General features: G+C 43.1%; 1 protein-coding gene across 8 annotated transcripts in view; it reads left to right on the forward strand.

Moving 5' to 3' along the window:
• Window positions 1–17581, forward strand: part of PAK3 (p21 (RAC1) activated kinase 3) — a 320142-nt gene that overhangs the window by 165876 nt on the left and 136685 nt on the right. For 2 of the 8 annotated variants that reach the window (XM_006167722.3, XM_006167732.3), the window contains exon 3: window positions 1243–1352. The exons of 1 other annotated variant lie outside the window; for it this stretch is intronic. The gene's annotated coding sequence lies outside the window, so the exon portion shown is untranslated. Of the gene's footprint in view, window positions 1–26; window positions 105–1054; window positions 1124–1242; window positions 1353–1985; window positions 2010–7422; window positions 7482–9564; window positions 9598–17581 lie in introns of those variants that run through there. 5 more of the 8 variants (XM_006167724.3, XM_027767968.1, XM_006167730.3 and 2 more) reach the window with 5 other exon arrangements.

Below are 17581 nucleotides of genomic sequence, written 5' to 3' on the forward strand. Positions count from 1 at the left end.
CCGCGTGGGCGGCGCCTGCGGCGGCGGGGCTGCAGCTCCTCAGCCCTGCCGGAGCGCTCGGAGATAGAGGAAAGGTCTTGACAGGGTGGCTGGATCCATAGCAGGTAAATCCCGCGATTTAAAGCAACCGGGCTAGCTCCGGTGGGGGGGGGCGGCTGGGCGTTGCTTGGAGGGCGCCCGGCAGGAAGGCCACACTTGGAGGCTGCTGGGCAGATGTGCTACCTTTCCAGCCCCTCTCAGGCCCCTGCGGCGCCACAGCCTTGAATCTCCTACGCGGCTCTCCTGATGCCCTGAGACCTAAAGTGCAGTTTGCATGATCCTAGTTCGCGATCCGCGACAAGTGGGTGTGTCGAGGCCGTTCCTGGAAGGCCTTTGCTCCTTCGCTTGGTCCAACCCTAGATTCGCTTTACTGGGGCCTGGACCACTTGAGGCAAAATCTGCCCTGAAAGCTACGTCAGCTTGTAAGTCTTATACCACCTTCCCTCACCCCCATCTCCCAAAACAGCCACAGTACTAGTGACAGCAGGCCCCAGAGAAGGGGAGGGGGTGTGGCCGCGGTCTGGACAAGTCCATCACAGAAGAGCCTTAAGGGACCAATAGAAAAAGTGACGGTTTTCATAAATGGGCGCCCTCCCTCCCTTTCTCTTATTTTTCTTTATTCTCCTCCCCTTTTGTCGTGGGGGAATGGTAATGACAGGAGGACTCTTTCTTCTCCGTGGGGATTGGATGGGAATAATGCAACAACGTCCCTAGAATGCTTAGGATACCTAGGTTGACCCTTGTCTTTGTCTGGGGAGCAGAGTCATTGGGTCCACTGCCCCCCCTTTCTTCCCTGAGCCCCTCAGTTTGCAGGGCTCCATGCCCTCAGTTTGTGAAGTGGCTCTGGCAAGATTATTGGCCGCACTTTTGGGCAAACTGGGCATTTTAGATGCTTGCTTTTGCAGGTTTCCTTCCCTATATAAATAGTTTCAGGGTTGGGGTGAGAGATTGGGGGAAGGATGGTTTAAACCGGGAGGGAACCAGAGGCCCTATTTGTTTTTTTGGTCCCACTTTCCAGAATCCAGTTCCAGATTCTGAGTTTGAGGGTTCTGGGCTGTTGTCTATAGAAGCCAAGGAGAGAAGGGTGAGTGGCTTGGCTTTGGGAAATGTGATGGGGGCGGTTGCTGTGCTATTTTTTTTTTTAAATGGCTTTCAGCAGGGAGCCTTTAGCCATGTTAGTCTTGCTCCCCCATGGTTTTGCAGACTCAAATCCAGGCCAACTATATGGCTGTCTGATGTGTTGGAACAGAAGGAGGTCCATTCCTGTTGGTGACAACACTGTGACCCTGTTCTGGAATGAGCGAGGTATAAAGGTTAGTGCGGTTTTCATTGGGCCATTTGCAAAATAATTAGACAGCATCTGTGATTTGGTACTTGAGATTCCCAATCAGGTGTACCTTTGGGCAAAGAGGCCTAATATATAGTAATGAGTGATTAGTAGGCTGGAGCTTGTAGAGAAAGCCATGTAAACCCCTGTTTCTGGATACAAATATCATATCCCCTTCATGCAGAAAGCGAAATAGGAAGAGACTAGTGGGTAAAAGCTGAGAGCCAAGAATCCTGAGACGGGAGAGACCTTGTGCTGTCAAGAAGCAGAGCCTCCAAACCTCCAGACAGGCAAGTGGGCCTTGTGTAGAAGTGACCTGAGAAAGGTGCATGTGCATAGGGGTGCATGTCAAGAGTACAACACCCAGGGATGTCTGACGGGTTGATCATTCCCACAGATTACAGCTATTTCTGGTTGGAGATGCAAAAGGTATATAGAGTAAACATGTCTGTCCAGGTCAAGGGGGAAGAGAGGTGGGGAGTAGAGATGATTGGTGAGAAATGAAGAACAACTTCAGGGGCAGGGAGATGCTGCCACGACAGACTTTGCTGTTATGAGGTCAGAGGTTAACCTTATGAGGTCATAGAATGTGGCCAAGGCAAAAAAAAAAAATCAGATGGAGTAAGGGGATCAGATGGAGAAGGTAAGAGCAAAGCTATAGAGTAGAAAGAGGAAACACATCAACTTACCAGGAGCCCAAAAGTACTAATTTCTCTGGGAAAGGTTCAATGGTTGAGACAGCTGTGGCTCAGCTAAGAATTAGGGGGCATATTTTGAGATATTTAGGGAGTCATCAGCATTTCCATCTATGTAGCCCACCTTCAGGAGCCAGTAGCTTTGGCCAAGGGATCAAGGAGAAAGTCCAGGAGCAGCAGCCTCAACAGCCAACTTTTTCCTCCTGGGTAAGGAGAGGGAATTGGGGGGTTAAGGTGCCAAAGGGGAGCGGGGAAGCTGTGAATGTGATCTAGGTAGGTAGGTTGGCTGGTTTTACATACCTAGATGAGCTAGGGCCAAGTCTGGGTCCCCAGCTCAAGCAAGCAAACAACTCTACACTATTAAGGTAAGTGTAACTGTTGAGTCATCTGGGATGCAGCTTAAGCCTTGGCTGCTCTCTGCCTCCTGCCCTTCTCCCCCCAACCCCCAAACACACACACACACACACACACACACACACACACACACACACACACACTCTCTAGCATTCTCCCACATGCAGGAGACTGGTCTTTTCCCTAAGCTGGGCCAGGACTGGTTTGCCAACTCCATACTATACAGTTTCTCCAGCAGGGGGCAGGAAAGGGTGTGCAGCAGCTCCTAGGGACACCATTCCTCCATTTCAGGTGTGAAGCCTGAGCCATGGACCAACTCACAGTCATACATTTTAAGTTTGTTTTAGGAGTACTGGAGAACCAAATGAACCTCCAGGTCTGGTGATCCATTTCTTCCCTAAAATCTGTTGCTTCTTAATACATTCCATGACTTTGGAAGACATTTATATTTACATACACAGTGATTACCTGAGTCTCTGAAAACAGCTTAGCAGAGTTTAATTTGAAATATTAATGAATGCAATAGATCCGTGTCTGATTTGGATGTTCAGTCAATTATCTGCAGGTTGGGGCAAACTGCACTGCACCCATGGGATGCAATGAGGGACAAAGTGGTACCACTACAGCTGGGGGAGGGGGTGGGAAGCAAAATGGGGGAGTTGAACTTTGAAGACTGGAAATATTATAGATGAATATAGATGAGCAGTTTACTGATGTGAAGAAAAAGTCATTCCAAAGGTGTGGTCACAGAGAGGCCTGATTGCTGAGATGAAACAGCATGGCCTTGTAGCCCAGTGAAGGAGGAGGCAACGTTTTTCTATGGAGTGGAAAGGGACTAGATTTGGAGAATAAAGGTTTTTAGGAAGTTGGAGTGGAATGAAGTCTGGGAGTCAGAAGTTAGGCATAATGATCTGAGTATGTCTACCTCTCTCTGAGTGTCAGTTTCCTTGTCTTTCAAATGATGAGTTGGATTAGGTGTTCTCTAAGATGGAAGTGACATTTTAGGACATTCATCTATTTATTCGTGGTTGTGAAGACAGGTTCACTAAAATACTGACCCCTTTCTTGAATATCCCTTTGAAGTCACATTCCCTTTTGTATGCCCTCTAGTTTAGGGAAAAACAGTCTAAAACAACCCCACAACTACTACACACATTTCATTTCTTTTAGCAATGTGACTTGACTTTTCTTTTTTGAAAATTTAATTTAATTTGTTATAGGGCACATGCTCAATAGAGACAGAGAGAGAAAGAAAGTGAGAAAGCATGCCACCAGCTCTAGGACTCAAACCGCGCTTGGACATGTGGGAGTCCAGAGTCTTAACCACCATGCCACCTATTGGCCTCAACTTTTATTTTATGTGAATAGGAAACAGGAGGGAAAAGTCCAAATTGAGAATCTGCTCGGGACTCTGTAACCAAGCCCCTTTAAAAGCTCTGTACAGGAGTCTTACAGACCCCCAAAGGAGGGACAGACAGAAGGTAGTGACTCTCACTCTGTAACTCAGTCTCATGATAACAGAGCTTGGGGGTCAAGATTAAGGAAGATCCTGGCTTTGGTGTATGCGCTTTTCCTTGGTGACTTTCCTACCCATCTCCTTCTGAGCCCAAGGTACTTTTTAGAATTGTGCATCTTACTAGGATCAACGCAATAGCGCCCTCTAGTGACCTTGATGGGGCCACTTTTGACAAAGATTCCCATTGGATCCCATTGCCTAGGGTGCTAATGCATTTGTGCAACTGTTACTCCCTGCAGAAAAAAGCTCCAGTCCTTCCAACCAGCCTGAAGGAGAAACTCAAGCAGCTGCTGCTTCCTGCAAGTCCTTCTTCTTGCATATGGATGAGGCTGGGGGTTTAGAGACAGAGCCATCCCCTGTCCCAGTATGCCCCTTCTTTGTGCCTGAAAAAGATTCCAGAACTTTTCCAGGCATTTTTAGTGCTAGACAAGGCACTTGCTATAGGAGGGCTCTTTGGCAGTTAGAATAGTTGTCTTTAGCTTCCCCCCAATCCCACCCCCACCCCAAGGTGACAGCCCCAGTCCAAGACAGGGATTCTGGCAAGAAAGCTGGAATGCAGCAAGGTAGAGTGCGGGAGTCAGGGAGAGTGTGTACAAAAGGTGTGCATTGCTCATTAACCCAGTTTCCAACTGAAAGCTGAGGTTCAGGTGCATAGCAAGGCTGCAGAGACACACAACATGTATGGGCACATAACATCCACAACACAGAAAAAAGTAACATGACACAGATATGTGACATACTGCAAATTAGACACAGTGTATACACACATCACAGGAGAGATGCAATATATGTACAATGTAACACAGACATATAATACATACATAGTAGCGTACTGACAGAATACCTGGACACAGCATAATATGAACATGAACATGACACTGCGCACACATAATGCAGACTCAGGACATACAGAACATGGTATTGATATGATACAGCACACAGATGGTACAATATATGATCCACCATGTGCATGTACTCACACACAGGAGACCCCTGCCCTGTGCACATGCCCTATCTCCCCCCCACACACACATACTCAACACAGCACACCTCTAGGCGGGCCAGTGGAGGATGGCCACCAGGTAGAGCACTGTGCCCTGCCAGCTGCTTCTGCACTGGCTGGAGCTGCACAAGTAATGGGTTCAAGGCAGGCTCCTGTGGAGTTATTAAGTGGTTTTACAAATGAGGCAGCTAGGAGGAGGTGAAGATAGGCTTAAGGAAAGCTCTTGATCTTGTTCAAAAGCATGGAGGTTCTTGGTTAGTGTAGACTGGTGTATTTCCCCTTCCCCTAACTCCTGTGGCCCTGTTTGTATGGATGGATGCTGCTTCCCCTACCAGCCCTCAACCCCGAAATGGGGCAGGAGGCTTCTTAAGGCCATTCTCTGCCCTCCTTCAGCCCTTTCCCACTCAGGAGTTTTGTCAACCTTCATTCATCCCTCCCCAACTACCACCCTCTTGCAGGGTGAGCTCATGCAGCAAAGGAGGGGGCGGATACACCACTCTGTGGTGCAGTGGGTGGGATTTGGAAAGACTGCCTGGAGTGAATGTGTGGGAAGCACACAGGGAATGCCAGGAACGCTGGGGGGGACAGACAAGTTTGGCATCTTGCCCAAGTGCAAACGACAGATCCAGGATATGACTTGATCTTTTTATTCAAGAAGAGGGAATTGGACATCATGGAGATTTATTTTGTTTTGTTTTGTTTTTTGTTTGTTTGGGTTTTTTTTTTTTTTTTGGCTTTGTTGGGCTTCAGTTTTGCTATCTCCACTTTCAGATATCCACCCATCCACCTATTTGGATTAGGATGCTGTGTGTTCTGGTATATCCTCTAATAAAATGGGTGTTAGCTAGGGTCGTGCTCTTTTGCAAATTAGCATATAGCTGCAGCTTTTCTTTGAGGATAAACACTGTTGAGGGAGGGGGAGAGGGTAACAGAGTAGGAAGGATTGCAGAAGTTGAGTTTCTACAGTGGGAGGATCAGCCTTTCCTTGGAGAGACTCAAGTGATTGTGGGAAAAGGCATGAAAGAGAATTAAAGAGACCTAGTCCCCTTCATGGTTAGACTGAAGAATTTCTGTAGAGAGGATAGAGTAAATTGTCACCAAAACCAGCCACAAACAGTAGATAGTAGGCCCTACATATCTACAGGTTCTGTATCTGCAGTTCCAACTACCTGATCAAAAATACATCTGCTTGATTGCTTGATTGTATCTGCAGATGTAGAGCCCATGAATACAGAGGGTTGACTGTACTTTAATACACTATGTAAGGGACTTGAGCATCTGTGTGTGTGTGTGTGTGTGTGTGTGTGTGTGTGTGTTGGAGTTGGAGGGTCTCAAAACCAATCCGCTGCAGATACTGAGGGAATCCAATACATCTGGGACTATGGAAAACATCCCTAAGGTGGAGATAGGAGGATAGGAGCAAGGTAGACAGATGTCCCAATTAGGATCAAAGGTTGAACTCAGCTCTCAGCAGCTGTGAGGAGATAGCAAATTAGGGGGCCTCAGAGTACTTTGTCTGGAAGACAGACTTTCTTTCTTTTTTTTATTTTTTTTAGAGAGAGGTTTCCTCTCCTCTCCCCCATAGGGTGTGTGTACTTGCTGGAGAGGTAGAGAGAGACAGAATGCAAGAAATCACCCCCAGGGGGATAGCTAAATTACCATTCCCTCTCCTCCAGTCTCCCCTAGGGATTTTGGGCATGCATGCACATGCACCTGGCATGAGTTTAAGCCTCTAGGTCTGGGACTCGAACTGCAGTTGACTACGTGGGAGTCCAACAACATAGCTGTCATCTGCTGTTTCCTAGACTTTCTTTTTCCTTCTTGGTGAAAAAGATTTGTGGAAAGAGGAATGTAAATGGAGGTGGAGACCTGGAACTGAGAGATGAAGTGAACTGAACAGCAGTGCTGGGTTGTCGGGAAGCTCAGATATTCTTAGAGCCAATCTGCATTGGTTATCATGTCTGTTTTCCATTGTACATTGGACTACCACTTCCTACGATTATTCAGATTTTTCCATAGTTATGCTACTTATGTACATGTTTCTCATCTCTCTTATTTGATTTCATTCTTTCAACACTTGCCCAGGCCAACTAGGGCAGGCCTTTCCCACTTGACAGCAAGTAGCCTGGAGTGGTAACGTGACTACCAGCAATTCTTAACTTGTAACTCCAATCTCCTAATTCCCAGTTCAGTGTCCTTTCTGGAATGCTACGTAGCCATGCTGTTTTACACTTCTTGTCACTCTGATTCTCTAGCTTTCTTAAGGGATTTTTCTGAAATTCACTTTGGTGTGTGTGTATGTGATATTTGGAGGGTTGGACGAGGGAGTAGCAGCAGGTGGGGAAAGAGATTCCCTCTCCCCCACAATGCTTCTCTCAGCAGGTCTCCCCCAAGAAAGAGCAGCTGAGTCCTTGCATGTTGTGGCTGCTGGCAATATGGCATGTTGTGGCTGCTGGCATGCCCAGCACCGAGTCCATCAGAGCTGAAGCCAGTTCAGCCCCTTCTCATGGGCAGCGCCCACCTGCGCTGCAGTGGTGGCGGTGTGAGGTGAGTAATGGATTCCAAGGCAGGGAGTTAGGAATCTCCAAATTCAGGTAAATGCTTTCTTTCTACCAGAGATTCAGGCACAAATTTCCTGCCTGGACCTCACCAGCTAGGCCTCAGGGCATTACTCCCACTTTCTGGGGGATTTTGCCTAAGACAGCTATCCTTGGTCTCTTGGTTTCACCATCTTTATCCTATCCCTCCTGCTTCCAGGACTGGCAGGCTTAGCTTAATCCTTCCTAAACCTTCTCTGTGTCTCCCTAACCAACCAGGGGGTTTTCTCCCCCAGTTCTCACTGGAGTCCATAGTGTGCAGTGTAGTACTTGATTCTCTATTGCCTCAAATAATTCTTGCATGGTTTCCGGATTATTTATCTTGTTAGGTAAATTAAACTGTAAGCTCTTTAAGGACGGAACAGATTTTACAGGTCTCTAGTCTCCCGTACAAGTACTCAGCAATTCCCTGGCAGCTTTGTAAGCTGGGCCGGCTGCTCTTCTGCTCTTTCTTCTGATTTCTTGACCTGCCTCTCTGATTTCCACCTGTCTCTGTCTGCCTCTTGGACAGTCATTATTGCTTCCTCTGTTGGCTTTTCTACCTGGCCTTCTGTTGCTATCCCCTGCTGTCCAGCTACCTGTTTATAGCTTGCTGTTCTTCTATCTGTCTCTTTCTCATCTATTTCTTTGTCAGCTTCTTAGGCGTGTCTCATATTGCCCAAGTCAGAAAAAGAATAAATAAATAAAATAAAGTGCAACCAAAATAAAGAACACCTAACAGAAAGACAAATAAACTAAGCAAAAATAAACAAGGACTATGTAATGTAATTCCCTTTCACGCTGAGCATGCACTGGGCCCACAGAACTGTAGCTCAGTGGCAGGTGTTTCTATGATGCCTTCTCATGAAAGGCAAGCCCCAGAGTTTCGACTGTAGAATTGAGGGTATGAAATTACAGCCTGGCTGATACTGATGCATTCAACTTTCTAGAGATGCTCTGGTAGGGGATCCTTTATAAACCTTGACCAACAGAAGGTAACTAGAACTGAACAAAATAAGAAACAAGTCTCTGGGTCTTTCCTGGGTGTTCTGTGACACCAACAGTAGTAACTTTTATTTATTGAATGTCTACTGTTGCCAGTACTTATACTAGGCAGTTTTCTTCCATGATTCCATTTGTTCCTACCATAAATCTGCAAGGTAGGTAATTTTCCTAATCATTATTGTTTTTGTTTCTGAGTGTACAAGTGATACTAGCTCAAGTTAGATATTGTTATCATCACAGTTTTACCAGCAAGGAGATGGAGGTTGAGAAAGGCTAAGTAACTTAACCTGTAACGGGAGATATACTGTGGTTTGGGGGGGGGGAAACTTCTCGAAGAGAATTTCTAGTGTTCCAAGTTACTTTGGTATGTTTTGATGCTCATATACACAGCTACACACATTCTCACAAGCATACTCATGCTCTTATATGTTCACACAGTCACATATTACCCCCCCAGACTCCCTTACTTTGCACACTGGACACATACACAGTTGTAATCGCTCTTGCCCTCTCACTTTCATACACAGTCTTATTTATAAATGTATTACATTTGGGCACATTCATATTATCATATACTCACATTTGTATATTCATATTTTTAAAATTATTTTATTTAACTTTATTTATTTATTTTAATTTGACCAGAGAGGGGCAGAGTGTGAGAGAGAGGGAAAGTGAGAAAGCAAGTCACCAAGTCTGGGACTTGAACCGCGGTCAGCCATGGGAAAGTCATCTGTTCTTAACCATCATGCCACCTGCCACCAGCCCCTGTATATTCATATATTAATCTGTACATGTTTCTCATCTCTCTTATTTGATTTCATTCTTTCAACACTTGCCCAGGCCAACTAGGGCAGGCCTTTCCCACTTGACAGCAAGTAGCCTGGAGTGGTAACGTGACTACCAGCAATTCTTAACTTGTAACTCCAATCTCCTAATTCCCAGTTCAGTGTCCTTTCTGGAATGCTACGTAGCCATGCTGTTTTACACTTCTTGTCACTCTGATTCTCTAGCTTTCTTAAGGGATTTTTCTGAAATTCACTTGGCAGCGCCCACCTGCGCTGCAGTGGTGGCGGTGTGAGGTGAGTAATGGATTCCAAGGCAGGGAGTTAGGAATCTCCAAATTCAGGTAAATGCTTTCTTTCTACCAGAGATTCAGGCACAAATTTCCTGCCTGGACCTCACCAGCTAGGCCTCAGGGCATTACTCCCACTTTCTGGGGGATTTTGCCTAAGACAGCTATCCTTGGTCTCTTGGTTTCACCATCTTTATCCTATCCCTCCTGCTTCCAGGACTGGCAGGCTTAGCTTAATCCTTCCTAAACCTTCTCTGTGTCTCCCTAACCAACCAGGGGGTTTTCTCCCCCAGTTCTCACTGGAGTCCATAGTGTGCAGTGTCGTACTTGATTCTCTATTGCCTCAAATAATTCTTGCATGGTTTCCGGATTATTTATCTTGTTAGGTAAATTAAACTGTAAGCTCTTTAAGGACGGAACAGATTTTACAGGTCTCTAGTCTCCCGTACAAGTACTCAGCAATTCCCTGGCAGCTTTGTAAGCTGGGCCGGCTGCTCTTCTGCTCTTTCTTCTGATATCTTTACCTGCCTCTCTGATTTCCACCTGTCTCTGTCTGCCTCTTGGACAGTCATTATTGCTTCCTCTGTTGGCTTTTCTACCTGGCCTTCTGTTGCTATCCCCTGCTGTCCAGCTACCTGTTTATAGCTTGCTGTTCTTCTATCTGTCTCTTTCTCATCTATTTCTTTGTCAGCTTCTTAGGCGTGTCTCATATTGCCCAAGTCAGAAAAAGAATAAATAAATAAAATACAGTGCAACCAAAATAAAGAACACCTAACAGAAAGACAAATAAACTAAGCAAAAATAAACAAGGACTATGTAATGTAATTCCCTTTCACGCTGAGCATGCACTGGGCCCACAGAACTGTAGCTCAGTGGCAGGTGTTTCTATGATGCCTTCTCATGAAAGGCAAGCCCCAGAGTTTCGACTGTAGAATTGAGGGTATGAAATTACAGCCTGGCTGATACTGATGCATTCAACTTTCTAGAGATGCTCTGGTAGGGGATCCTTTATAAACCTTGACCAACAGAAGGTAACTAGAACTGAACAAAATAAGAAACAAGTCTCTGGGTCTTTCCTGGGTGTTCTGTGACACCAACAGTAGTAACTTTTATTTATTGAATGTCTACTGTTGCCAGTACTTATACTAGGCAGTTTTCTTCCATGATTCCATTTGTTCCTACCATAAATCTGCAAGGTAGGTAATTTTCCTAATCATTATTGTTTTTGTTTCTGAGTGTACAAGTGATACTAGCTCAAGTTAGATATTGTTATCATCACAGTTTTACCAGCAAGGAGATGGAGGTTGAGAAAGGCTAAGTAACTTAACCTGTAACGGGAGATATACTGTGGTTTGGGGGGGGGGAAACTTCTCGAAGAGAATTTCTAGTGTTCCAAGTTACTTTGGTATGTTTTGATGCTCATATACACAGCTACACACATTCTCACAAGCATACTCATGCTCTTATATGTTCACACAGTCACATATTACCCCCCCAGACTCCCTTACTTTGCACACTGGACACATACACAGTTGTAATCGCTCTTGCCCTCTCACTTTCATACACAGTCTTATTTATAAATGTATTACATTTGGGCACATTCATATTATCATATACTCACATTTGTATATTCATATTTTTAAAATTATTTTATTTAACTTTATTTATTTATTTTAATTTGACCAGAGAGGGGCAGAGTGTGAGAGAGAGGGAAAGTGAGAAAGCAAGTCACCAAGTCTGGGACTTGAACCGCGGTCAGCCATGGGAAAGTCATCTGTTCTTAACCATCATGCCACCTGCCAGCAGCCCCTGTATATTCATATTTTAATACATTTACTGTCCATCTTACCCTCATGTTCCCATCCACTCATTCTTTGTTGCTATTTATTACATTCTCACACACTCATAGCCACACAATTTTACACTTATCCACATTCATACTGATGATATATCCACCCTTACCTGCAAAAATAAACAAGGACTATGTAATGTAATTCCCTTTCACGCTGAGCATGCACTGGGCCCACAGAACTGTAGCTCAGCAGGGGATAGCAACAGAAGGCTCAAATTCCTACACTATCACACACACTACATACACACACATTGATTGTCCACCTGTGTCCACACTCCAACTTTTTCTCATATAGTCATATACATATTCAATTTTATATACCCCAATATGCTTGCAGTTATATCATCACTATTGCCTCCTCACAGTCACACAGCTCATCACAGGACACATGTGTGCATACATGCTCAAATATTCATATTTATATGTGCTCAAACAATAAACACCATCTTATTCATTTGCCTTTTTAGCCACAAAATTATACACTCATACACTCATATAGACAGTGCTGAAACCATCTCCCTACCCCTGTCACATTCACATAGAAATACACATTTTGACACACATTCACACTCACGCACTCACATTCTTTACTCTTAGACATAATCACACTCTACACCAAACTCACAGGCACACATCTTGAAATACAACTCTATATACTCATTTTCATAAACAGCCATTTTCACTGACAACCATCACTATATGTTCTCACACTCATGCAGAGTCACTTACACACACAGGCAAATTCACATTGAATCATGCTGATACATTTGAGGGGACATCAGAAAGTTTGTGAAAAAAATATAATTAAAGTACAAGCGTATATTGGTGTAAAAATTTTTGAAATCCATGCATAGTTTTATTTTTTTTGGTGATACATGTTTCAAGACATGTATCACATTTCAGCATTTCAAGACCCTTCATACTTATGCTCATTCTTATTTAGTATTCTGACCAGTTTATATCAACACAGTTTACATTTATTGCACACCTATGCTTATGTACCTACGTTATCACACTTTTATATACTCTCATATTCACAACTATATGCTCAAAATTATACATTCCTCCTCATCTCTAGAGACATACAATCACACTCCCTCATGCTGATATATATTCACATATACACCTCCCATGCAACTTTCATTCATACATCACACATTTTCATGCTTGCACAATCACACTTACCTTATATATTCTCAGTCTTTTACTCTCATCCTGACACATTTCATTCACATTGCTATCTGCATTCATACCAGTGCATGTGTAGTGGTATGCACAGGCACTGATCTGCACTTACACTGGCACATGCCCTGCTGATACAGTTCACATAGATAAATATATTCACACATAATTACTGATTCCACACATGACTGCATAGACTTGCACTCACCCTGCTGCATCCTCACATTGATATACTTACACTGACTCATGTGCCCGTGTAGTCATAGAGTTTTCTGTAAAACTTCCATATGTTATTCACACTCTCACATGAACACATTGACACTGACATGTACTCTCTCATCAAGATAATCACATTGACTCCCAGCTGCTTACATTAATTCACACATACTGATAGTGACCCACACTCTCCTGGAGACGGCCATCCATACTTTCCCAGACTCTTCCACATGCCCCCCACACTGATATTCCTACATTTACACACTTTTTTACTGAACACACATGCCGTTACATACCAAATTGCAAGAAATAGTTCATAATCACATTCGTTCACTTTTCCCTATTTGTCACTAATGTTCAACCCTGTTAAAAGATTTTCTGGCCACCAGTGGCCAAACGAAAAGTGTTGATTTTATTTAGTGTACCAATGGAAAACAGAGTTGTTCAGAGCATAAAGAGCCAAATTTATGTTCAGAGTTAAAAATCAAAAGCTCAAACTAGACAGATCAGGTTTTCTATCCTTTTCACATAGATTCCTGTCACAGAGATTACTTCTAATAGAGTCCTAGCCAGTCCTGTCCAACAGAAGTTGATATTTAAATAGTCTGTTTATTTTCTGGAAGTTTATGGTTTAGATTGCCCACTTCATTTCTCTCCCAGAAGAACAAGAAGGTGAATAATGTCTTTCATTATGTGCTCTTAATTGTTTCTTATGCAAAAGTGCTTGTCTCTGGTTTTATATTTATGATGTTGAGGTGTCTGCTGATTATACACATGGAAAGGGCAAATCTGCTTCTACCAGGCACCTCTAATCTAGCCAGGTCTACTTAGAATACTCTGTTAACTCTGGAACTTGGCATTCAGGGAAGGGAAAGAAAAAGTGAATGAGCTAGCTGGATGATAAAATAAATTTCTGCCAGGAGGTGCATGCACATACACAGACCTCACTGAAATTTCAACAGCTGTTACTAACACATTCCTAGCGGAGATCTCTCAGTAGGCGTGGGTAAAGACAAACTGAAGGAAGTTCCCTGCACTCCATACAGACTGTAGGTTTCCCTGAGAGAGGGTAAAAAGCAGCACAATCCTAGGAGTGGACCAATGAACCAGGAGCCAGGAGCATGGTGCTACAGCGGTGCACCACCAAAGATTTTGAAATATGAGAGCAACTCATAGGAGTCTGTCTAGTACATGCTTTTCTGGATTGATTCTCCCTAGAGCAAACATGAGTGCAAAAGATGCCTGGGCTGCCATTTGATATGGACTCTGGAACTCCATGAGGGAAAATTCTAAACTCTGAAATATCACCCAGCCTCTTCTGCCCCATCCCCAACAACCACACTACCCCCCCCTGCCATTAGATTGAGAGCTTTGTTGATAGCAAGAAGTTTCACTATCTTACTTATTTTGATTTCCTGCTTACCACAGTGACAGGCTGAGAGCAGTACTTGTAAACTCAATTAAGAAACTAAAGGGGCCAACAGGTAGCATGGTGATTAAGGGTGCTGGATTCCTACATGAATGATAATGGTTTGAGTCCCAGACCTGGCAGCTTGCTTTCTTGCTTTTCTCTCTCTCTCTCTCTCTCCCTCCCTCTCTCTCTCTCTCTCTCTCTCTCTGTGTGTGTGTGTGTGTATGTGTGTCTGGTCAAATTAACATAATAATAATAACAAATGGAATTAATTAATAAATAAATCTTTAAAAAGAAAAAAAACTAAAAGGAGGGCCAGTTGGTGGGTGTAGTGGTTGAAGCACTGGACTCTCATATGGCTGACTGCAGTTCAAATCCCAGACCCAGTGATTTGAGACTCACACCAGGCACATGTGCATGCATGCCTGCTATCCCAGGAGAAGAATAGAGAAGAAGGTATTGTGGTGTGACCATCCTCTCTGGGGGTGATTTCTAGCTTTCTGTCTATCTCTCTGTTTCTCCAGCAAGTACATGAGCCCTATAGCAAAAATCTTAAGAAACTAAAAGGAGTAGGTGGGTAGCAATGGTTTTCAGTACAGATCCAATTCCTCTCTTCCTCCACTCAAGAATTCCAGTGGCATTACCAACTCAGATTGACGATCTTCTCTGTAAGCCGTATTTAGTAGTAGGCCTAGAAAGAGATTAAAACAGGTGAAAAAATATACCTTGTCCCTTGAGGTATTTTCATTTGTGTAAGAAAGATGAAGTCACCATGAAAAAGTAGTACAGGTCCTTAGTCTTGAAGCTTGGAATCAAAGCAATCTTTATCATGTAATCTAGTGGATTTCATGCTCCAAAGGGCTCAGAAGTCAGTCCATAAGTGATTGGGGTCAGTAGTCAGGAGTTAGGGAAGCTACTCACCAAAGTAAATCTCCTTATAGATGTCTTACTCTGCACAGAGCCATACCATCTTTCCATAAGATTTCATGAAAGAGCTCTGTCACTGGACCTAAGGTAGAGGAAGTGAGCTATAGATGTTAATGGAAATATTGTACTTATTTAAGATTTAGCCACCAGCTCCTTCAGGAGGCAGCTGTAAGAGAAATAGCATAGCAATTTCAGATTTTATCATTTCTTTCTGATACCTTGAGACTCACCAAAGGTAATTTATATAATTCACAGGACTGGATGAGTTTTAGGAAGGGAAAAATGTTATCTGCTTAAATTCACTTGAATTTGGTAAGAAGCATTAAGTAAGAAGACCCATCCTCTTATATAATATTTTGTACTTTTCAAAATATAAAATAATCTATTCTTCCATTATGATAGAAGCATTAGGAGCACCAACTCTGAAGTCAACCAGACCAGCATTTGAATCTCAGTTTGGCTACTTCCCAGCTCTGTAACCTTGTTTGAATAATTCCTTGTTTCTCTTAAGCCTCAGTGTCCTCATCTGTAATATGGGAGTAGCTCTAATGTCATCTACCTCATGGAGGTTTATGAGGATGAAACGAGATAATATATGAAAGCATTTAATGCAATGCTTGGCCTTTAGTAAACATTCAGCAAATAATGGATCTTATTATCTACTATAGTCCTCTGAGTTGAGCTTATTCAAAGGCATAGAACCCTGAGATAACAGAAGGATAATTTTTTTTTGCAGTCAAAAACCTGATTTTTAAAGGATTTTTTGCTGATTTTCCTTGAAGTCTTCATTTCTGCTTAGTCACAAACTAGCTGTCAGTGTTCACCCACTCAAGAAGATGAGTGAAAAATAGGATTAACCCGTGGAGAATTTCCTAAGTCTCTTTGTCATTCTAGGACATGTTTATCTTGCCAGCGCAGCAATGTTTCTTGTTTATTTAGATGTCCCTTCTAGTAGTACAACTTCCCCCTTTAAGTTAGTGAAGCCTTTGGTGGTGCCACCTTTACCCGCTAGAACAGAAACTTTGGGGAGTGGGTTGGTAGCAGAAAAGTCTCCTGTTGTAGGTGGAGCCATTGGTCAGCTCTCTAACCTCAGGCACTCCTCTGCCCTTGATTCTAATGTTGTAATGTCTGTTTCATGGGTAGAGACCCTGCTGATTTCTATGCTTTGGTCCCAAACACTACAATGGAGGCATGGTTCACTTAATCTGAAACCCTGAGACCATTCATGTTCATGCAAAAGCTGTGAGTAGTTAAGAATATATCACATCATATGAAACTTTGCGTGACTTGGTAAGCAAAATTAGCATGAGCTTCAGAGTCATAGAGCCATGGTATTGTATAGTCTTATTCTTCCACTTACTAGCTCTATGATCTTGGGCGAGTGACTTAATGTCTCTGAATTTGATTTCTTTGTCTGTAAAATAGAAATAATAATGCCTCACGGGGCTACGCAGATTATGTGAACTTGTACATGTGTAATTTTTAGTAAAGTGCCTGGGACATAACAAGATCTCAGTGAATGATGGTGATTTTGTTTCTGGCTTGTGAAATCTATGGCAATAATTGTAAACATATTCTGTTGATAAAATGTCTTTAATTACTTCAGAAGAGTTATCACATGTGAATCATTGGATCCTCATGATCTTCTGGTGAGGTGGCCACTTTTTAAAAAATAATTCTTTTATTTAATTTTATTCATTGTCATTCTTTAATTTTTTTTTTATTTTATTTAGGTTGACCACAGAGAGACAGAGAGAAGGGAAGTGAGAAAGCAAACTGCCAGGTCCAGGACTCAGAACCACAATCAGCCATGTGGGAGTCCGGCACCTCAACTACCACACCACCTGCCTGCCCTGAGATGGCCACTTTTCAAGATTAAGAAGCAGATATAGAGGAGCGAAGTGATGTTTCCAGGATCTTGCTGCTCAATATCAGCAGCGCTAGGTTGAGATGGTACCATTTCAGACTGAATATTTGCATCTTCACTTGGCAAAGCCTTTGGGAACTACAGTTTAGAATGAGAGTATTTGAATTAAGCATAATACTTCTTTTGAAAAACAAAAATCTAGATGCTAGTACAGATTATCTATTATCTGAACTATACTGACATTCACTCTCTATTCTATGCCATGCCCAGCATGTTGCAAGAGTGCAACAAATGTGACTTCTAACAGTATCACTTTGGAACAAGTGGTATATGTATGGCCATGGTGGTACCATTCACCACCAAAAAAGGAAAGTCTTTCTTGAAGCATACTGTGTGGTTCTATTAATTCTATTCCAGTAACTAAATATCTAAAGACTGAGAGTTCTTAAAACATGCTAAAACACATCAACAGACCTCTGGGCCACTTGGCCATATTTTACTGACACAAAAATTCACAATGTTAAGCTTGGTTAATT

The sequence above is a fragment of the Tupaia chinensis genome, unplaced genomic scaffold, assembly GCF_000334495.1.
Source record: "Tupaia chinensis unplaced genomic scaffold, TupChi_1.0 Scaffold144991_2, whole genome shotgun sequence".
NCBI classification, from domain to species: domain Eukaryota; kingdom Metazoa; phylum Chordata; class Mammalia; order Scandentia; family Tupaiidae; genus Tupaia; species Tupaia belangeri.